Source organism: Tachyglossus aculeatus, chromosome X4, assembly GCF_015852505.1.
Source record: "Tachyglossus aculeatus isolate mTacAcu1 chromosome X4, mTacAcu1.pri, whole genome shotgun sequence".
Classification (NCBI taxonomy): Eukaryota; Metazoa; Chordata; class Mammalia; order Monotremata; family Tachyglossidae; genus Tachyglossus; species Tachyglossus aculeatus.
The window spans coordinates 22,539,084-22,562,018 of record NC_052098.1 but is presented as its reverse complement, the minus strand read 5'-3'; the positions used below and the strand labels follow the sequence as shown (position 1 = coordinate 22,562,018).

Here is a 22,935-nt window from a genome sequence, read left to right as displayed (position 1 = left end):
GGGCAGAAGTGTTCCCACATGGATTCTCCAATGGGTCCTTCCATTACCTTGGGTAAAATTTGAGTCTCCAGGCTGCTGGACTGGATTTAATATTTATCTCCCTGTAGGGCCTGGTAGCTATAGATGATGTATGAACTTAGGGGGAATTCCCCAGAAGGAGGCTAGCCTGGGCCGAATAGCAGGTGGGCTAAATTGCACATTGGTGCCACCGGAGGGACTGTGGGTTTATCACAAATGAGAGTCCACGTTCTAGGATTACTGCAAAGACCCAGGTAGTCTCCCCCACCCACAATCCATCCCAATCTGTGACCTCCAGCAATGAATGGACCAAAAATGGCCAGAATGGCTGTTCCAGTGTGAACATTTCTGCAACTGCTCCTCCAGCCCTTTTGGCAGAAGTGATACCCCTGCCAATGTGGGTCAGCGTCAATGGCAGCATTCGGCCCTACACGCAGCCCTTACCCTGGCTGTCTCTTGTTTGCCGTCGCCACCCGCTAACTGCTAGGAAAGCCTAGTCACCATTCTGGCAAAGGGAATTTTTAACTTTCGCCCCTGAGCAAAGGGTATGCTGTCACCTCGGAAAGATCTCCTGAACTGTAGATTTCTACTGGAGGAGGATAGTACTGCTCTCTGACAGAAGCCCTGACACTTCAGGCTGAGCCCCGCGGTTCAGGTTTCTGACTGGACTGTTCCGTGGTTCATTTTGGACCCCCTCCCACACTAAATTAAAAACAGGCAGCTCCCTGCCCAAGGAATTGAAAGCTACTCATAGGTAGGAATCTAGATTCTGGAATTGCCACCAAGATCATGACAGTGGCTCCAACTAAGGAGCATAGCACTACCTTGGGAGTGAACTCAGCAACTACAGATTAATCCCACCGGAACTGTGGCTTGATCAAGGGTTTAGTACAGTGCTCGGCACACAGTAAGCGCTCAATAAATACGATTGAATGAATAATGGGGAAGACACTGGGTTGGGGTAGGGGGGTGGGGGGGTGGGGGTCCATGGGGTATATCCAGGTGTCGAGCGCAGAGGATCAGTTGGGGGCATATTGCCACCTGGTGGATAAGCTGCCGAACTGCAGCATGGTCCCATTAGATAGGTTGGGGACTCCTCTTCCTGAGCAAGAGTCCATCGTCGTCATCATCATCAATGGCTTTTATTGAGCGCTTATTGTGGGCAGAGCACTGTAGTGAGCACTTGGAAGAGCAAAATACAACAGTTGGTAGGAACGTTCCCTGCCCACAACGAGCTCACAATCCGGATATTAATCAAAGTATTTATTAAGAGCCTACCGCGTGCAGAGCACTGCATTGAGTACTTGGGAGAAGGCAATAGAATTAACTAGACATAATCCTTGCCTTCAAGGAGGTTACAGTCTGGTGCACCCGTGGTTTAGCTGGGGTAGATACAAAAGAAGCAGTGTTTCCTAGTGGATAGAGCATGGACCTGGGTTCTAATCACCACTCTGCCACTTGCCTACTGTGTGACCTTGGACAAGTCACTTCACTTCTTGGGGCCTAAATTCTTCCATCTGTTAAATGGAGATTAAGACTGTGAGCCGCATGTGGGATATGGACTGTGTCTAACCTGATTACCTTGTATCTACCCCAGTGCTCAGAACGGTGCCTGGCACACAGTAAACCCTTAACAAATTCCTTTTAAAAAAAGATAGTCAGGTTTCCTAAGTAGAAGGTAGAATAACTAGTGAATCCCCATTTTGCAGAGAAGTGAACTGAGGCCCAGAGAAGTGAAGGGACTTGCCTAAGGTCACACAACAGACAGGTGAGAGCCATGAATAGAACCCTGGTCCTCTGACTCTCGGGCCCAAGCTCTTTCCGGTAGGCCACACTTCCATCGTATGAATGGGCCCCTGGATTTCAGCTTGGTTCCCACACAGGAGGATGCTCCCCAGTAAAAGCATTTTGATCTTGGTATAATCTGGGAGCATTTAGTGGCTGGTGGGTACTAGACAGTCAAGCCTATATCTCTCGCTCTGCCGCACCCCTGCTCGGTGGGCAACCTGGCAGGCTAGGCATTCGTTTCTAGCCAGAGCGGCTAGAGTTTGTTCAAGGACAAGAGTCTGGGTCCTTGGGGTGCCCCCAGTCTTCTTACTCGTCAGGCTCTGGGAACATACCCTTACCTTGCAGATTACCACTTGCACCCTAGATTGATCCTGCCAGAGGACCAAGGCCTGCTCTTGAACTAGGTCCTCCAAAGACAAGTTGGGGGGGCCCCCAGTCTGTTTGCCTTGCCCCTGGGGGGCTCTTGTGGAATCATGCTGCCATCCTATGGATGAGCCCCTGAACTGCTGATTGGTCTCGTTGACGGAGTAGGCCGAACTGGTCACAACGAGAACCCTACCATGGCGGGCTTCTCCCTGGTGGGGTTGCCAAAACTCAGTTTACATTTTGACCCGTCGTGCTCGCCATGTCTACTTTTGGCCGACCCGGCGGTCCAGGCGGTGGGCGTGGTTTTCCAGTCAGTCCTGCTGGAGGAGCCAAGGGCTGACCCCAGCGAGAGCCTCATGCCAGGCCTCGGAAGTTTCCTTCAGATTAGTCGCCACTTGACCGACAGCCGGTCTTATCCAGGAAAATGCGGAGTCCGCAGTTTTCGGGCCGAGGACCCACCTTTGACTGACTTGGGTGCACCTGCCCAAATCAGCATTTCGGCACAGGAGCCGTTCAAGTTAGGAGGCTTTCTCCACTGTCTCTGAAAGCTTCCTCTTCTTCCAGGACTCCCACGGACCTTTTCAGTTCAATCCATAGAATGAGGTTCAGCTTCTCCTTTCCTTCTCTTCTAACCCCATCCTCCTCCTTGTCCATCGTTCTCCTCTTCCTCCTTGTCCACCTCTTCCCCTCTTCTCGGTCTCTTCTTTCCTTTCCAACCGAAAAGGGGAAAAAATCGACCCCTCGGAAAGTCGTGCTTAGCTCTAGCCGGCTCTAGCAGAGAGTTAAGGTTTAAAACCTGGAAGACGCGGGGCTCTGGCTGTTCGGAACCTGAAATGTGCTCGCCCCGGGCCCTCCCTTGCCTTTCCTCCGATCCTATCAGCCCCATCCCTGGATCATTTTTTTTTTTTTTTTAATCCATCCTTTCTGTCTCCGTTCCTCCCCTCTCTGGCTTGCTTTAGCCCGGCTTGTTTCCAGCCATCAAGTGGCTCGTTAAGAAAATGCAGGTGAGTGGAGGAGGAGGAGAAGCAGAAGCATCAGCAGCAGCAGCCACGGATTCGTGTGTGAGTGTGTGTTGTGTGTGGTGTGTGTGTGTGAGTCCCTCCGGGTGTGTGCGCGCTCGGAGATGCTCCCTCCGTTCCTCTCTCTCGCCTGTCGCCCAGCCAGCAGCAGGAGCGTGTGTGCCTCACTTTGCCGGCAGCATTGAGTGCCTCTCGACAGCTTCTTTTGTTTCTCCCCCGGAGCGTCTCATTTTCCCCTCCCCTCCTCCCTCATCTTCTCCTCCCCAACCCCCCCGGCCCCCTTCCCCGCCCCTGGACCTCTCTTCGCTCCCGACCAACCATCCTCAGCGGGGACCCGTGCAGGTACTTGGCTTGCCAGAACCATTCGCAGCATCCGACCAGGCTTTCTTTGACAACTGCCTTTGCCGGAAAACCCCAGCTCCCTTTCCAAGCCAAAACCAGCCCACCGACCCAAACAAAAACTGGCTGATGTGCATGTGTGCTCTCTTCTCTCTTGCAGTTCATTCTGGGCCTGAGTGGAATAGAGACACGATTCTTGATCTGACTGGTAGGAGAGGGAGGCGAAGACTCCTCAAGCTTTCCAAAGAGGTCCGAGCTGGCTGCCCTAGTAAGTAAAACAGTGCTAATACTATTTCTGTTCTCTAGAGCCTCGGATTCACCCTGCATGCCATCCTTTTTTCTCCCACTCAGCACCGGTTGTTCATTTTAACAAAAGAAAGTTGAATATCTAACTTGAGCCGTTTATGGAGAAGTGGTCTGGGAGCTTTCTGATTTAAGAAAGAGCACTGGCACTGGACAAGGCCGGTGTGAATAATGCTTCGTTCTGGGTAGGTCACTCTGAATCTTCTTTTTTTTAAGAGATGTCATTTCGGGAGGTATGGGACGGGTGACTGGAGACATCAGTTCATTCTAGTGTGAAATGACAACTGCCGCTTAAGCAGTGCTTTGGTTTGGGTCTCCCCCTCCCCCCCCCCCTCCCATTGATTTCAGCTGTAATTTGGAAAATATCAATCTCAAATTCAGCTCAAGGACAGGCTAATTGGTGGTTTGAAAGATCCAGAAAACACACTTCTGATCGGTGGTTGATTAGAAATAAAAAATTCATTATGCATATTCAACCAAAGCTTATTTGGGAAATTAGGTTGAACTTAATCTGGAAGGGTTATCTGAAACAATACATTAGAGGTCTGAAGCTTGTGCTTTCATACTGACAGAACGGGTTACAAGCAATGACAGGGATGTGACAGCCAGTGGCAGGTTTAAGGTGTATAATAAGACTAAATGTCTCTGCATCTAAAACTTTTGCAAGCATTTTTCCTCTTGGGGCAGTCATCGCTATGTCAGCAGTTGCTGAATATCTGGCAGAAAAAATAAGCCTGATTAATCAAAGGGTTAACAGTTTCCTAAAATAAAGCACATGCATTTGCCAGTGTTTTGTAATATCCAAATAAAACCTTTGTGTTATGTCAGGAGAAATATGGTTGAGTCAGTTTGCTGTGCATGAAACAGAAGAGAATCAATAACATTTCAGCATCTTTTCTATGTCACTGCCAAATGGACTTCAAATCTAATTCTCTTTGCATTGTTTCATATACAGTGAGTACAATATGAATCACCTTTTGGATAAAAGTGTCCTTTTCTTTAAAAATTCAGAGTTCTGGGGTACCGTAAATTTTAAACCAGACTGGTCTAAAATTCTAGGACCTGAATAAACTTCACAGTTCTACCGTTAGATTTTGGATTTCTGCCCATCAGAATGCAAGACCTTGATTTTGCAAAAAACTTTTTAAAAATTGTAAATTAGCTTTCAAAAAAGCAGTGTTATGAACCACACATAATAATGTCCTCGTCTTTCTGTTCTAGTATATTTTAACTTCAAAATCAATATCTAATGGCTTTTTCAAATGTAAATGCTTAATGTTGTGAAGTGAGACTATTTTTCCTCGATGTGTATTCCAGAGAGGGTATTATAAAGTGGAGTCATTGGCATTAATTGCAGAAAGTATAGCATGGAGAAGCTCATGCATATACATGGTAAAAAAATAAAATTCACTGTTTTTACAGATACTAAAAAAGCCAAAGCTTTTTTATAAATCATGAGGCATAAGTTTTCAGATGATGAAATGGTAGCTGCCAAAAAAAAAGCTGGTTAGGAAATTGGAGTTTCAAGAAATGAAAGTAGTCTAGAGTTAACTAGTTCATTGATTTAGTTGCTTCATAAATGTAATTTTACTTCCCATTTAAATGTTTGCCTGGTGATAAGTAATATCTTGACAATGTACAGTGTACAACGTATACTGCTGTTTTACTGTTTTCTAAAATGGTAAAAGTCATTGGAGGAATGTACTCAATTAATTTAGATGAAACCCTGTGAGGGGGCAAAGCTGTTATCTCACCAGATTAGGATTACATCATGTGACCTCATTGCAGTTTGTGATCTCAAATATATGACAAGTGATCTGCTATTTAAGATGCTTAAATTGTTTGAACACTATTTAACTCTATTTCGCCAAATTTATGGATTGGGTAGAAATAGGCATTTCATTTGTTCCCTTAAAACATAATCTTCATTTGCAAGCTGAGGATATTTTATAATGGGAAATTATTCACTTTCTGAAGGGACGCTTTACTATCTGTATGAACATCAACTTGACACACATTCTGTACTTGTTATAATTATGATTAAATGCCAAGAGAAATGACCTGAGTCAAAACCTTTGCAATTGAAGCTTGCACACATTATGTTTGATCACTTTCTCTCTCTTTCTCTCTCTAATAATACAAGATAATGTCAAATTAGGACATGCTGGTTAAATTGCATATGAGTTTTTTTAAATGTCTTTGGCTTTCTCTGCTACCGAGATATTTGTATCTTAAAGTTAAAAGAAGAAAGTTGCCAGCATCAGCAGAAATGTGTTTTATTATGCAATTGTTCTCGTTATTCAGATCAGATAATGGCCCGATGAAATACATAAGCAGTCTGCAGGGAATAAATGATTAATTCCTCTAACATATGCTTACTAAAGGAGTTCTTACTAATAAAATACTGTGTACCTGTATTTGCTTACAGTTGCAGTTGGTGAAGGCAAATATGTCTATATCCCTTTTAATATTAGCATAGAGTTGACAAGTACACTGCTGAAAAATAGAAAAAAAATGTGGTGGTGCTTTGTACAGCAGTTTGACTTACTGCTTCATAAAACTCTTTTGAAATAGCTTTTCTTTTTTCTATTAAATGTACTGACTCAATGGGAAAGTCTGAGTGGGGTCTGCTAAATATTCTATAGTAAGTGTTCAAGTTTTCAGCATGTATTTGAAACAATCTTAAAAAACCATTGACAAGCTACTAGTCGGGTGGATGTATGAGTCAAACCCTATGGAAATGCACAGCTCCACAAGTTTAAAGTACTGTTATGTACAAAATGAGGACTTAGTGAAAAATAAGACACTATGGTCCATATTAGAAGACTAGATATCTGTTAAGTTAGTTATTTTCAGGAGTGTTTACTAATGAAGATTGTAGTGGTTAGTAATGAAGATTGCAATTGCTATGGTTACCAGTGGTGTGAACTATTTAGCAGATAAAGTCAGTATTGTTAATTTAAGATGGAGAGCTTCTGCACTTTTGAGGTTGTGAATAGGAAAACATTCAAATAAAATTATTTTAGGTGGCACTTTGGGTTAAGGTGCATGAAATCATTCAACAGGTCTGTAATTTATACAGTATTAAGTGCACAGTACAAACTTTGTAAAGCATTCTGCTTGAAGTATTCTTATATGGTAGGCTTTTTTGTTTGTTTCTCTCATATCATTGATTTCTATCAGATTTCTGAACGTCTACATTTTCAAGGAGATTACCTGTTTTTTGTCATTCCCGATGCTCCCTCTTAATTCCCTCATTTTTACATTATAATTCTTAGTTGGGGAAAGTATTTTAATTTTATAAAAGTGAATTTTGCATTTATGAAGAACCTGAATTTAAGAAGTTGAAAAAATACTGTTTGGAGTGGTTGATTAAATTTAAGAGTAATGATGACAAATGAAATCATTTAAGTTAAATTTGCATAATAGTAGCTACTCTTTAAATCTTTAAGGTTGAGTGGCTATTTTAGTGCTTTTTAAATACTTGGAAATTTACCAACATTACACTGGAATTTGTTAGGAAAATTTATGCCATGCCTTTTCAGAAAGTTAACATTTTCAGTTGTCACTAAAAAATGATAATAACTAATTATTTTATTAGGCAAAAATTTGAGCTCAGTCAAAATATCAACATTTGGATATGATTTTGTTTAATGTTTTAAAATCTACATTCTAGAGAATGGCGGGACTTTCATTAGTTGATTCACCATTTTGAAACATTGATCTATCTATAAATAATCTAGTAAATCTGCTACACTAACATTAGCTAATGGCTAATTCACATAGTCTTGTAAACATCATTCAAGGGAAGAGGCTGACTGGGTAGTGTGAGTAAATAAAGTGAAGTGTAGAATAATCGTGAAATGCTTATCTACATTTTTTCATTAATTTGAAATTTTTCTTAGTGTTTCAACTATTTGAAAAATGACACAAATATTCTTTTTAAAAAATATATAGAAAGTTATAGTCTTTAAATAAAATTTCATTTTAATGTGAGAAAAATCTAATTGTAAATATGTGTTTGTGGGTGAATAATAATTATTTATTGGAATGGCACCACATTAATAAAGCATTTCAGTTCGCTTAATAGGGCAGGTAACATTTTATGTGAACCTTTTGCATCTATAATGTTGCTAGAGTGAGAAGGAACTCTCAAGAAGAACAGTGACAATGACTAGAAATATATACAGAGTGTAAATATTTTTCCATTGGAATAAGTGCAACTATTTGGTGTTAATCAAGGCTAGATGATACTGTTGTGTAGATGCAGTTGATAGAATATTTAAAGCACACAACGTTTCCTGGAATGTTGAGGGACAGCCCTAGTTTTCTTCCCTGCCATTTTAAAAAGCATTGTACATTAAGCAAATTATTTCCTTACCGTTCCATAATCATTTGGGTGGGCTTTCCCTTAAAGTGGAAATAAAAAATAGGACATATTTCCATTAGAGTTTAAATAAATATGGTTTACCTTTTTTTTTCCAGAGAGGTTAGAGTGGAAAATACCTATGCTTCTGAAAGAAGAGAGTGGCCTGTCAGTTAACGAAACCAGTCAGTTTATTCTCGGAATTATAGGATTGCCTTATAGGGTTGCCTTAGGAAGCTAATTAAAGTCTTTCAATATTTGTTCACAGAAAAAACACATACAGTACCCTTGTGCAAGTTCATGACACATAGCTGGCCCTCCTTCAAGCTATCAATCAGCTGTATTTATTGAGTACTTACTGGATACAGAACGCTGTACTAAGCATTTGAGAGTCTTGTAATCAATTCATACCTATACCATTATTTCAGAGATTTGCGTTATACCCATTAATCTGATAGCTCGACAGAGTACCTCATCATTTTACAAAGATTTTACCTTTCAAAGAAGATGACATGCGTTGGTCAAGTCATGTTCCTTTTTTATGGATTATAATACCTTGAATTTGTAGAGCACTTTCATTTTTACAAGGCAGCTTTAAATCAGCAATCTCATTTTATCCTCACACATTGAGTTCTCAGGAGGGGCAACTATTTTATCTCAATTTTACAGGTGAGTAAACTGAAACACCTAGAAGTTAAGTGATATTTCCAAAGTGACACAGTAGGCAAATGGCAGAGCCAGGATTAGAAAACAGGTCTCCTGACTGACTACTAGGACCAAGCTCTTGGCAGTAAGGCTGTGCCACTTCATATTTACATTAAAGCCAATTGGAAAACATTGTGACATTTATATCAAGGATTTTCTTGCCTTCTTTGACTTTGATGGTTTAGGCAGAGGATCCCAAATAAATATATTGTGGCCCATGAATTTCTTCTAAATTAAGGGTCAGGGTTGTTATAATGACCTGTGAGTAAATTTCAACCCTTCGCTTTTATCCCAGGATGAAGGCACTTGCTTGCTTAGAAAGTAGTCCATTTTAAACAGACCTATTTAAAACCCAAATATGTTAAAAATAAAAGGAAACTCAACTAGAAACTTTGTGTTATATAAGCTCCTTGAGGGGAGGGCATAGAGAAGTAGGTTGACCTAGTGGAAAAAACATGGGCTTAGATACTGAACATGAATCCGCCAGCTGTCTGATGTGTGACCTTGGGCAAGTCACTTCTCTGCGCCTCAGTTTCTTCATCTGTAAAATGGGGATTATATCCTACTCTCACGTAAACTGCCAGCCCAGATAGGGACTGTGTCCTACCTTCTGGTATATCTTGTTTCTACCCCAGCACTGAGTACAGTGCTTGGCACATAGTAAGTATCATAATTTTTATTATCTATTTAATCTATTGTACTCTCTCAAAAGCTTAGTACAGTGCTCAGCACATAGTAAGCACTCAATAAATACTACTGACTGACTGATAACAGATAATATAAATCTCATAGCCACAATTCTGCTTTGGCAGGAAAATGAACACATAAGAACAAACCCAAAATAAATGCTACGAAAATGTTTATACTCCCTGTTCATTTTCAGGAACAGAAATGGAACATTTAAATGATATCTCTATATTAAGTGTGTCAATATGTTGCTTCAAGTGAGGCCTACTGGTAATTGAATGTAGGGATTTGGGTTTGGATTTTTTTGTTTTGTTTTGTGGAGTGGTGGGGGGGTTGCCTGACTAGTGTCACACATCTAAAGTTGTTATCCATGACTTGCACCTATCTTGCTACAGGAATTAACAAATGGGATATTCTTGTTTAGTGGATGAAGAGCAAATTTTTCTATTAATGCATTCTAAAATCATGAAACGTCATAAAATAATTCACAACATATCACAATAAACCGTAAACACAGCTCAAGTAATTATATTATGAATTTCTGTGTTTCACTGCTTTTCTTTATACATTGGATCAGGACTGTATATTTTGGTAACATGAAATACCTGTATTTTTACAGAGTAATGAGGTGTATTGCATAATTTGGCTAAAACAAAATAAGAAGAAAATGGCAATTTGAGGCTTACGGAAATTATTGGTCTCGAAATTGCACTTTGCTTCTGAAATATATGCAGAGATTCAATTGTGGATGGATCAGAAGGAACATTTGGAGATAGATCATGTAGCTCTGTTCATCTATAGATATCTAATATATATGTATGTGGTGTTGGTAAATGAAAACAGCCTCCTGATGTGCTACACTGATTGGTGGTATATCAATGTGGATATTCTAAAGAGTGAGTTCTTTGGAGCAATACACAAAATTGTATGAAAGTAACTCATTTCTAAAATTAAGCCCTAGAATATTAACATCACCAGAAGAGGGATCACATCTTCCCCTGTTGAGATTTACCTGTGTTCATTAGATGCTCAGTACATGTTCACTTATGATGATAAAAATCTCATTAGTACACATGCAAACAGGATTTAGTAATTTTGCATTTTCTGTGAATCTTTTGAAGTAGAAGACTTCAGTTCCAGTCCCAGATCAGCCACTAGTCTATTTTGAGGCCATAGCAAGTCAAATAATCTCTCAGTTCCTCAGTTGTTGTTTTTTTTTACATCTGTGAAACAGAGATTATACTAAAGATGTCTCCCAATTTCTCGTGGATGATGAGGATAAAGTGAAATCATTGGAAACTGATTTGGAAAACAAATGTGCTCCAAAATACAAGTATCATCAATATATGTTACTACAAATGATAAGTAGTTAAATGTCACATGTCCATTGCCCTATTTTTGTAGAAAGAGCTGTCTTTTTTCTGTTTTATTCCTTTCCAAGTTGAGTGAATCATTTTCAGGAATTGTCTCCACAGGAAAAATTCTCAATAATCACTGTGCTGTTGTTCCTTTTCCAGGATATCTCAATTTATTATCTTTTGTAAATGAAAACTGCAAAACCATGGCATTTTTCAACTTGAACCACAAGATAGTGGAGTGATTTCTTTGGGAGGGGGGATATTCAGTAGATTTAAGAGTTTTTTCATTCATTCATTCATTGTCGTATTTATTGCGTGCTTACTGTGTGTAGAGCACTGTACTAAGCGCTGGGGAAGTACAAATCGGCAACATTAAGGAAAGCCATTTAATCAGTTCTTTAACTTATGCTTCATTCTCCAACTCCCTTCTTTTCAAGTGAGAAAGGCAAACATTTAGTGAATAGGATCCTTAGTGTTAATTGTATTTTCTTTTTACCCCATAGTGCAGGTCTTTCCTTCCCTAAGGTCTACTGGTTGCCTGCTGAGAAACCTCAATGTCTTTTTGGTTGTAAATGAGAATTCTGAAGTGCATAAAGTGCCAGGCTGGGCAGTTTCGTGATGCAAACACGTCCACTAGGGACTTGTGAGGAGCTGCTAAACTGCTACTCTGCTTGTTACAAGATTTAGTTGGTTCTTTTTGTTACTAAAAAATGTCATTGGAGTACCAGCGACGAACAATAGGGAACAAGATGAAGATCCAGTTAATTCTGTAATGTCAAAGCAGTAGTAATACATTTTCATTTCCAGTTAAAACAAAAATATGAAAGGTAAATTCCTGCCCACTTTATGAGGCATCCCTAGGAATTAATTATCGTTCCTTTGACAAATGAATACCTGATGGTTTTTCGGGCAATATTTTATTTATCGCATAATCCAAATGGTCTATGAATTCAGGCCTGCCTGCCAAGCAGAGTTGAGTGGAAATTCGATAAAATTTTCCAGACAAATCTATCAGTGAGAAAAAAGAAGATTTGGGGATTTTCGTTGAGCAGGTTAAATGTCTTCATCCCTTTTGCACTATACAAAATGAGTTAATTAGTCACAGATCCTGTATCCTGGGAATTTTCAACAGGGAATGTGAAATGTGGAATGATCTTATTTTGCCAATAGAACCACAAAAGTCTGAAGCAAACTAGTTTAATTATTTTTGTGGGTAAACTCTTTGCTGAGTTTAAAAAAAAGTATATGGGCACTTTATATTGACCTCTGTAGTCTGAAATGAGGCTGTTGATGGTGTTCTATTGATCTTTGTATTCAGAGTGGAGATAGCTGATGGGGTTATTATCCATGTGTAAGAGTGTAATTTCTAACTCTGATGCTTGACTCGCAGTACTTTCTTTTCGGTGACTAGTCTGCTGGTTTGCCATTCTCCGTATAGTTCTGTTTGTGGCTCTTTTTGTCTTAAGATCTGCTTCAGACTATGGAGGTATTCTGACTCTTCCAAGTAATTAAAAAAACAAAAACCCCACCATACCTTCCACTTTTCCCAGTGTGTCCCAAATAACATACCTGTTGTCAACTCAGGTGGACAGAAAAAATATGTCTAGTCTCCTATCCTCATCATGAAATAAATTACCAAATGGAATACTTACAAGACTGCAAAAAAAGACAGAATTCTGTAGCATGCAATTCTTTTAGAGCTGACAACCCACTGTTCTCGAGCCACATTTGGCTCTTCACATCAGATGTGGCTCTCAAACATAGGCTCCAACTCTGGGGACCATTGCTACCACATATTCAGCACTGTGAAGGCAATACCATTAATGTTGCCTTCAAGGAGCCATGTAGGAAATAGTCCACCTCAAGCCATTGAGCTGGAAAGGGGCAGAGTGTAAGTTGCATTTCTTTCTCTTCTTCTCTCCCTCTCTCTCTCTGTCTTCCTTTCCCCTCCAGTTTTACCCTCATTAGCTGGGTAAGATACAAGGAGAGTTGGCAGATCCTTACCAAACTCCTATTCATTCATTCAATCATATTTACTGAGCGCTTACTGTGTGCAGAGCACTGTACTATGCGCTTGGGAAGTACAAGTTGGCAACATATAGAGACGGTCCCTACCCAACAATGGGCTCACAGTCTAGAAGGGGGAGACAGACAACAAAACAAAACATGTGGACAGGTGTCAAGTCATCAGAATAAATAGAAGTAAAGCTAGATGCACATCATTAACAAAATAAATAGAATAGTAAATATGTACAAGTAAAATAAATAGAGTAATAAATCTGTACAAACATATATGCAGGTGCTGTGGGGAGGGGAAGGAGGTAGGGTGGGGGGATGGGGAGGAGGAGAGAAAAAAGGGGGCTCAGATTGGGAAGGCCTCCTGGAGGAGGTGAGCTTTCAGTAGGGCTTTGAAGGGAGGAAGAGAGCTAGCTTGGCGGATATGCAGAGGGAGGGCATTCCAGGCCAGGGGGAGGACGTGGGCCGGGGGTCGATGGCGGGACAGGCAAGAACGAGGTACAGTGAGGAGGTTAGTGGCAGAGGAGCGGAGGGTGCGGGCTGGACTGTAGAAGGAGAGAAGGGAGGTGAGGTAGGAGGGGGCGAGATGATGGACAGCCTTGAAGCTGAGAGTAAGGAGTTTTTGCTTGATGCGTAGGTTGACTGGTAGCCACTGGAGATTTTTGAGGAGGGGAGTAACATGCCCAGAGCATTTCTGCACAGAGATGATCTGGGCAGCAGCATGAAGTACTGGCCTCAAAACTAAATTGTCCAATGGGCCAGGGAAATGAGGATTGATGAAAATGTTATATTTCACCACACCCCGGGGAGCAGCATCACCTCTGTAAGCTTAATGGCAGAGAGTTTCAGGTAGCCTTAGGGATAGTTGGGGAGAGGGTTGGGGCATGGACAAAATGGCGATTGGAGGATGGGGGGTTAGGCAAATCAGAGAGAAAGGAGACAAGGGCTGATTATTTTTCCAATTCTAGCTGCCAGGTCCATCCAACAAGTGGGATCAGAAATTGATCCCTCTATTTTCTCTATCTCCTTTCTCTCCCCCTTTCCTCCTTTAACTTCCTCTGAGTCCTGTTAGAAAATTGCAGTGTAAGTATGTTATTAACTTGGAATTCTTCAAATTATGATTATTCCATAATACCACCTTTACAATGCAGTGAGCTATGTTAATATTTTTTCAAATTGCATGATTGGATCTTTGTGCACCAACAGCTCAAAATTTACATTATTTTTTAATTCTGCGCAGAAAGGTTGCCAGCACTGACTTAAGGGTGTTTAAAAGATCACGTATTATTACTCATATTTTTAATGAAACATATCCAATTTTCAAGTAATTGCTCATTCTGTCATTCAATGTATGTATATATATATATATGCATATAATATAGGAGTAAACATTTTAGTATTTTCAATTAATTCTGAAACATAGCTTTAATTTTTCTAATTGCAGCTGATAAATCTAAACCTGGAACTTCTGGAGGAAGTTAATGAAAGCTTTGTTAGTGATTGTAGTTTGTATTCAGACTGGCTGTTGAGTAGAATACTTTAATTAAAAATATTTTGTAATCTGGAAAGAGCTATGTTTACTACAAGAATGGTTCATAAAAATTGAATGAAAAATATCAGGTCTCCCTTCTTATTTGAATTGGCTTTGAGATTATAATGCCATTGAATTGTATTTAATTGCTATTTTCCATTTTGGGGCAAACACTAGCTTATTTTTATTTGCTAAATTCATTTTAAAACTGGAAAATTGAAATCTGTTGAAGAACAATGTCATAGATGACCGTTTTCAACTTACTAATGGAACAGCCGAACCATTTTCGAAAATAATATTTCCAAGTTTTAAAAGTAGCAAATATGAATCAGTGTAGCTCAAAGAGCACGGCCTGGGAGTCAGAGGGCCTGAGTACTAAACTCACTTCTGCCAATTGCCTGCTGTGTAACCTTGGGCAAGTCACTTAACTTCTCTGGTCCTCAGTTCCCTCAACTGTAAAATGAAAATAAAACCCTAAACCTTCCTACCTAGACAGTGAGCCCCATGCCGGACAGGGACTGTATCCAACCTGATTATCTTGTATCTACCCCAGTGCTTAGAACAGTGCTCAGCCCATAGTAAGTGCTTATCGAATAGCATTATTATTATCTAAACCGTATGTAATTTTTAAATAATCCAAGGGCAACCTAAATGACAGGGCCCCTGCTTCCCAGGATGACTCCTATACTATTCTTAATATCCAAAGAATGAGAATCGCGATTGATAGGTTCTGATTTTCCTCTTCCCATTTTACTCATGTCTAATATAAGTTCCTCCTGCTGCAGTTAAGGTCTTTCATCAGAGGAAATGGAAAAAAAAACCAACTAGTCACAACTTCCCTATATCTTTTCACAGACTACTATGCAGATTGCACAGGCTAATTTTCTCCAGGCTAAAAAACACCCAATTCCATAGGTGCTGATTTGCTGGATGCCTTAGGGCAAGATTGATTGCATGAACCCCACAGTTTAGGGCCATTTTTCCCCTAAGGTATTTTGGTGTCTTTCTTCTTTGTGTTTGCCCTTCACTTCATGTGGTTTTTTTTCTCCATAATATATAATAATAATAATTTTGGTATTTGTTAAGCGCTTACTATGTGCCAAGCACTGTTCTAAGCGCTGGGGAAGATACAAGGGAATCAGGTTTTCCCACCTGGGGCTCACAGTCTTAATCCCCATTTTCCAGATGAGGTAACTGAGGCATAGAGAAGTTAAGTGACTTGCCCAAAGTCACACAGTTGATAAATGGCAGATCCGGGATTAGAACCCATTACCTCTGACTCCCAAGATCACGCTCTTTCCACTGAGCCATGCTGCTTCCCATGGACTGTAACCTTTAAATACTACTGAAAGTAAGGGTTTGGGTGGAAGAAGAGTGGTGGGATATATCATATAGTTCATTATAATAATAATTATTATTATGTTATTTATCTGGACAGAAGGGGACAGAGACAGGGAGTCAGAGGAAAGTGGGCAGTGGGGACATTATTTTGGGCTATGATTTTATCCTCAACCTGTTCCTCCAACCCCGTTTATTCACATTTTACAGAAACAATTGCACCCACTTTTCTTCCCTCTAGGACTTTCGTCTTCACATGACTATAGATCTATGTCACTGATAAACCCTTACCCTCAGAGTTCAAACATGAACAAGTTTCCTACATTCTTATAAAAAAAAAAGCCTTGTATGAGCAGCATTGTACCATCCAACTATCTCCCTCCTCTCATTCTTTTCCAAATTCCTTGAATGGATTGCACATGCTGGCTGTATCCACCTCCTCTCCTCCAACTCCCTTCTCTACCCTTTACAATATGGTTTTCTCCCCTTTCAGTCCACTGAGATTGCTCTCTTCAAGGTCACCAATGACTTTCTTCCTGCCAAATCCAACAGAACACACTGCATCCTACTCCTTTATCTCTTAGATGCCTTTGACAATGTGGAAACACTATCTCACCTTGGATTTTCTGACACAACTATCTCCTGAAACTCCTCTTTTTTGGCCAACCTTTCTCAAGATATTTCATCAGCTCTTTCGCTGCTTCCAGTTACCTGACTGTGGGTGTCCCTCAAGGTTCTGTTCTGGTCACTTTTCTTTGCAATGTATACTCACTCCCTTGGTTAGCTCAAATGCTCTAATAGCTTGAATTATCACCTCTGCATAAATGGCTCCCATAAAAGTACCAAATCTACTTTGCCTTCACTAATGTCTTATCTTCTATGCCATCTCATATTTCCTCCTGGTTCTAGGACCTCTCTACGTGGATGTCTGTCTTGTACCTCATGCTCAATATGTCCAAAACTGAACTGCTCATCTTCCCTTCCACTTTAAATATCCTTTCACAGTTGATAATACCAGCCAATCATATTTACTGAACACTTACTGTGTGCAGAGAACTATACTAAGTCCTTGGGAGAGTACACTAAAGTAAGCATGATAAATCAATCAATCAGTGGTATTTATTGAGCACTTATTATGTGCAGAGCACTGCACTAAGCACTTAGAAGAGCAGAATACAAAAGAATTAGCAGGTATGTTCCCTGCCCATTATGAACTTACAGTTTAAAGGGGAAGACAAACATTAATATTCATTCATTCAATCATATTTATTGAGCACTTACTGTGTGCAGAGCACTGTACTAAGTGCTTGGGAAGTACAAGTTGGCAACATATAGAGATGGTTCCTACCCAACAACGGGCTCACAGTCTAGAAAGGGGAGACAGACAACACAACAAAACATATGGACAGCTGTCAGTTCATTAATATGAATAAATAAGTAATTTACAATATTTCATTTAAAGTATGTACATAAAGGCTGTGGGGTTGGGGGTGGGGAAAATATCAGAAGTCCAAAGGTCACAGATCCAAGTGCATAGAAGGGTGCAGAAGGGAGAGCGAGGGTAAAGAGGGCTTAATTGGAGAAGGCCTCTTGAAGAAGATGTGACCTTAATACTTTGAAGGTGGAAAAATTAGTGGTCTGTTGTATAAGGATGGGGAGTGAGTTCCAGGCTAGGAGGAGGACGTGGGAAAGGGGTAGGCAGGGAGATAGACAAGATGGGGCATAGTGATTAAGCTGGTGCTAGAGGAGTAGCATGTGTGGGTGGGCTGTAGTAGGAGATTATTGAGGTGAGGTAGGATGGCAAACTGATTGAGTACTTTAAAGATAATCCCTGCCCTTAAAATCACCATCATCCCCATGCCTACAACCTGGCATTATCTTCGACTCCACCTTCTCTTTAAAATCCCATATTCTGTCTGTTTTAAAATCCTGTTGGTTCTTCCTCCACAGTATTTCCAGAATCCATCCACTTATCATGTCTCAGCTTGACTATTGCATCAGTCTTTCTCCGCTCCACACTCTACTTCACTCTGCTGCGCAGTTCATTTTTCTAAAGTATCATTATAAACACATCTATCTGATGCTCTAAAACCTCCGGTGGTCATCCAATCCTCTCTGCATCAAGCAGAAATTCGTGACCATCCATCAGCTCTCTCGGACTCTCCCAACTGCTTCACGTGGTAGATCACCCACAGTGGGTGCTCACTAAATGCTATTGATTGATTGATATAGAGTATAGGAAAGAGTGGAAGGTAAATAATGAGTGGGACATCAATTTCTGATGCTCACTTCAGCCCCACAGTGAGCACTTAAGTAAATATCCCTATGTTTTACTATTTCTCCTACCTGTAATTTATTGTAGTGTGTCACCCTCTCTAGACTGAAAGCTCACTGGGAGCAGGGAATACATCCACCAACTCCTAGTGCTTAGCACAGTGCTCTGCACTCAGTAACTGCTTCATTAATGCTATTGATTGACTGATTTAAGAGTTCTTAGTGGTATTTAATAATTGTGGCATTTGTTTAGCACTTACTATGTGCCAGGCACTGTACTAAGCGCTGGGGTGGATACAAGCAAATCGGATTGGACACAATCCCTGTCCCACGTGGGGCTCAGAGGCTCAATCCCCATTTTACAGATGAGGTAACTGAGGCACAGAGAAGTGAAATGACATGCCCAAGGTCACACAGTGCACCAGTGGCAGAGCTGGGATTAGAATCCATGACCTTCCGACTCCCAGGCCTGTGCTCTAGCCACTTAGTCCTCCGCTCATTCCCATGCGCAAAATAGAAAGTCAGCTCATCTCCAATACCTTGGTGTTTCCTTACATTAATTGATTTCCCAATCCTTTAATAATTTGCACTGCGCTTTTCAGAATCTTCTCCAAATTTTCTTCTATTCATTTGTGATTCATTCATTCAATCATATTTATCGAGCGCTCACTGTGTGCAGAGCACTGTACTAAGTGCTTGGGAAGTGCAAATCGGCAACATATAGAGACGGTGCCTATCGACAAATGGGCTCACAGTCTAGAAGGGGGAGATAGACAACAAAACAGAACAAGTAGACAGGTGTCAATACCATCAGAATAAATAGAATTATAGCTATATACACATCATTAATAGAATAGAGTAATAAATATGTACAAATATACACAAGTGCTTTGGGGAGGGGAAGGGGCAGAGGGAGGGAGTGGGGCAAAGGGGAGAGGAGGAGGAGCAGAGGAAAAGGGGGGCTCAGTCTGGGAAGGCCTCCTGGAGGAGGTGAGCTCTCAGTAGGGCTTTGAAGGGAGGAAGAGAGCTAGTTTGGAGGATGTGCAGAAGGAGGGCACTCCACGCCGGGGTAGGACATGGGACAGGGGTCGATGGCGGGACAGGCGAGAACGAGGCCCAGTGAGGAGGTTAGTGGCAGAGGAGCAGAGTGTGCGGGCTGGGCTGTAGAAGGAGAGAAGGGAGGTGAGATAGGAGAGGGCAAGGTGATAGAAAGCCTTGAAGTCAAGAGTAAGGAGTTTTTGCTTGATTCAAAGGTCGATAGGCAACCACTGGAGATTTTTGAGGAGGGGAGTGACATGCCCAGAGCAGAGCTAGGATAAGAACCCATGACCTTCCAGTTCCCACCCCCGGGCTCTAGTCACTACCCCATGCTGTTCTCCTAGATTGACTAAATGTAGTACTCCAATGAAAGCCAGTCCAGTCTACCTTTTTATTCCTACCTACTATACATCCAATACTACTATCATTGTTAAAGTGGCAGCCCCCCAATTTTGAGTTCTATTTAGCTCTTGGCCTGCAGTAGTAGCCCACATCTTTATTCATCCATAGATGTATGAAGTCTCACTGCATAGACTTTGATTATTTTCTTGAAGCGTGTTCCATAATTTTTTTCTCTACTAAACTTCATTCTGTTTTTTGTTTTATATTCCTTGAGCCTAGCATCCAAGACAACCAATTTACTATCACTGGTAAATTGCATGAGTATACTCTATAATCAAAGCAAAAATTAAAATATTTAACCAGTGGGACTAGACAATCATACATTCATTCATTCATTCAATCGTATTTATTGAGTGCTTACTGTGTGCAGAGCACTGTACTAAGCACTTGGGGAGTACAAGTCGGCAACATATAGAAACGGTCCCTACCCAACAACGGGCTCACAGTCTAGAAGGGGGAGACAGATGACAAAACAAACCATGTAGACAGGTGTCAAAATTGTCAGAACAAATAGAATTAAAGCTATTTGCACATCATTAACATAATAAATAGAATAATAAATATGTACAAGTAAAATAAAGTAATAAATCATGCCTTGCTTAATTTTGCTTAGTATGTCCTGCAGACTGGCTTCAAACTATTGATAAATTTTCTTTGATTTCCATTTTTCTTTTAACTTTCAATTGTATCGCCTACATCACAAAGACCAATCTTATTTCAAAATGGAAGTCTTTCGAAGCAGCGTTGCTCAGTGGAAAGAACACTGGCTTTGGAGTCAGAGGTCATGGGTTCAAATCCCAGCTCCACCACTTGTCAGCTGTGTGACTTTGGGCTAGTCACTTCACTTCTCTGTGCCTCAGTGACCTCGTCTATAAAATGGGGATGAAGATTGTGAGCCCCAAGTGGGACAACCTGATCACCTTGTAACCTCCCCAGCGCTTAGACAGTGCTTTGCACATAGTAAGCGCTTAATAAAATGCTATAATTCATTGTCTTTACAAAATTAACTAAGAAAAACACTAAATTTGCTTTTGACCATTAATTTCACCAATACAAACAATTGCTTTCATATTACCAAATGTGAAACTTAATCTGGCAGACTTTCATCTCAAATCCACTACCCTTTGTTTGGTGGTCGCTGTGAAATGAAAAGGTTGGGAAATACACCTTAAACATTTTTAGTATAGTGGAAAATGGAGAGAGGTTTTAGAAATATATGGGTTTTGTGTGTATGTCATGGAGGTTTTTTTTAACCATAAGAATTCTGACAAAATGAATATCCCATAGGAGATTTTATGGAAAGATACGCTATGTGCCTTTACTCGTAATAGAAGGCTCGTAAGATTGTATAGCACTGTATGTGCATATAGTAACTGTGTATTTTTGTCAGCAAAATGAACAGAGTCTCAGTCTCAGAAAGATGGGGCAATGGGAAGAGAAAAGTAAGAGCAGTGAGGAGCAGAAGTGCAAGTCCTCAATTTAACACTTTTCATTTTCCCAAAAATTTTAGGTCAAAAAACCACACTAAGTTGTTTTAAATGATATATTGCTCATCTTCTTTTTCTGGATTGTTTTACATTCTGTTCTTATTGGTTATTTGAAAAAAACTCCAAACAACTGGGTGGGAGTTATCTAGTTACCTACAAATTCCCTCTTATCTTTTATAACTCATCTCTCAAATTTAGAACTTATTAGTAATCTTCATTTATTTTCTTTAATTTTTCATGGTATATGTTAAGTGCTTTACTATGTGGCAAACACTGTTCTAAGCCCTTGGGGTAGATACAAGTTAATTGGGTTGGAGCGAGTCCCTGTTCTGCGTGGGGCTCAAAGTCTAAGTAGGAGCGAGAACAGGAGAACTGAAACAATTTCAGGTATTTGAAAGGATATTCATGACATTGCAGAATTAAACATAAAATCAACTTCTTGAATTTCTATATAGGAAATTAAGATGCTAATGGGCACTCTATTTGATTTATGATTTATTTATCATTAACATATATTCCTATATAGAACTAAAGGAAGCATACATTGAAAAAAAGTTTGTAATTTTAATGCTAAGATTAGCATATGGTCTAATTAGAATGTTTGTTCAATTTGATAATTAAAACAACCTGTCGTCTTAGCATTTGGGATAAAATTCAGGGTGTTTTTTTTATCTCCACAACAGAAAGGTGAAATCTTTCTCACTTCTATCTCTTTATAGTGAAAATGATCTAATAAAGACCTGCAAGTTTTCATTTGATTTGATACCATGTCACATTCTCTTCTCAGAACAGAGTATATACACACTTCAGCACAGTGATGCCAAATATTTTATCCCTGGGGCTACCCTTACTACAGACTTTTGAACTAGTGGGAGAGCTCAGAATACCTCATTAGACAGAATAATTGTGGCAAGGGTGTAACCTTGCACCTTTGAGCAATCTCGATTTCGATGGTGTGAATGACTAAGTGGGCCAGTTCCAGTAGACTGTTAACTATTCATTCTCATTAGGCTCCTGGGCACGGAACTTAAGTAACATATCAACTGCTTGAAAAATGCAGTGATTTATAGAAAGTATTTCAGTTTTGCTTCTCAGACCAGTCAGTTCAAGGAACATATAATAAGTAAAAACTAAGGTAGAAGCAGCTTCCCTTTACCTTTATTTTTGTCATTATTGTACCCTAAGTTTCAGTTGGGACTGTTAGGATATTAGTCAATAATGGAAGAATAAAGAGAATTAATTCTATAGGTGCTTATCTTTTTAAAGTCAATTGATAGTTGAAAGTATAAGGATACTTTAGTGTTATTGCCAGTTGACATGTGCTTATGAAATATTATTTCTACTTTACTTTGATTTTAAGGAAGCAAAGAGTATATGGTTAATAGCATGAATAGGACCATTTTTCCTTAGGATCTCCAGAGAAGCTCATCAGGCTGTTAAGTTTTATTGTTATTTAGGATACATTCAAAGCTAGAATGGACAAAAGATGTCATACAGAATTAGCTCCATGCACTAATTTAACTGAGGCACAAGGTTATACTGAAAAAATGCTGTATATAAAGAAATCTTTGCTATTTTGGGTCTCTATAATAGATGTCATTTGTGTGGCGGGGAGAGGGTGCACAGATTTTGTAAAGAATATGACACTGAGTTGAAATGACTTGTGTAAATTAGGAAGGACTACTTGGAATTCCTGAGATTTTAAAATGCTTTAGTGGGTTTATGTAATTCAGTGAAAGCTGGTGAGAATATATTTTCAGCCAGAGCAATGAATCACTATTTTGTTATTGTTTTGTTTCTTCATATTACTTGTATTCTCCCAAGTGCTTAGAACAGTGTTCTGCAAATAGTAACCACTCAAGAAATATCATTGACTGATTAACGTGAAATATTGAATATT

General features: G+C 40.1%; 1 protein-coding gene across 40 annotated transcripts in view; it reads left to right on the top strand.

Annotated features, from left to right (window-relative positions):
- Positions 1-3,444: 3,444 nt before the first annotated feature.
- The window catches only part of PTPRD (protein tyrosine phosphatase receptor type D), a 1,852,740-nt gene continuing 1,833,249 nt past the window's right edge, over positions 3,445-22,935 (top strand). For 28 of the 40 annotated variants that reach the window (XM_038769707.1, XM_038769750.1, XM_038769737.1 and 25 more), the window contains exon 1: positions 3,642-3,798. The gene's annotated coding sequence lies outside the window, so the exon portion shown is untranslated. Of the gene's footprint in view, positions 3,534-3,641; positions 3,799-22,935 lie in introns of those variants that run through there. The other 12 variants (XM_038769749.1, XM_038769746.1, XM_038769744.1 and 9 more) reach the window with 3 other exon arrangements.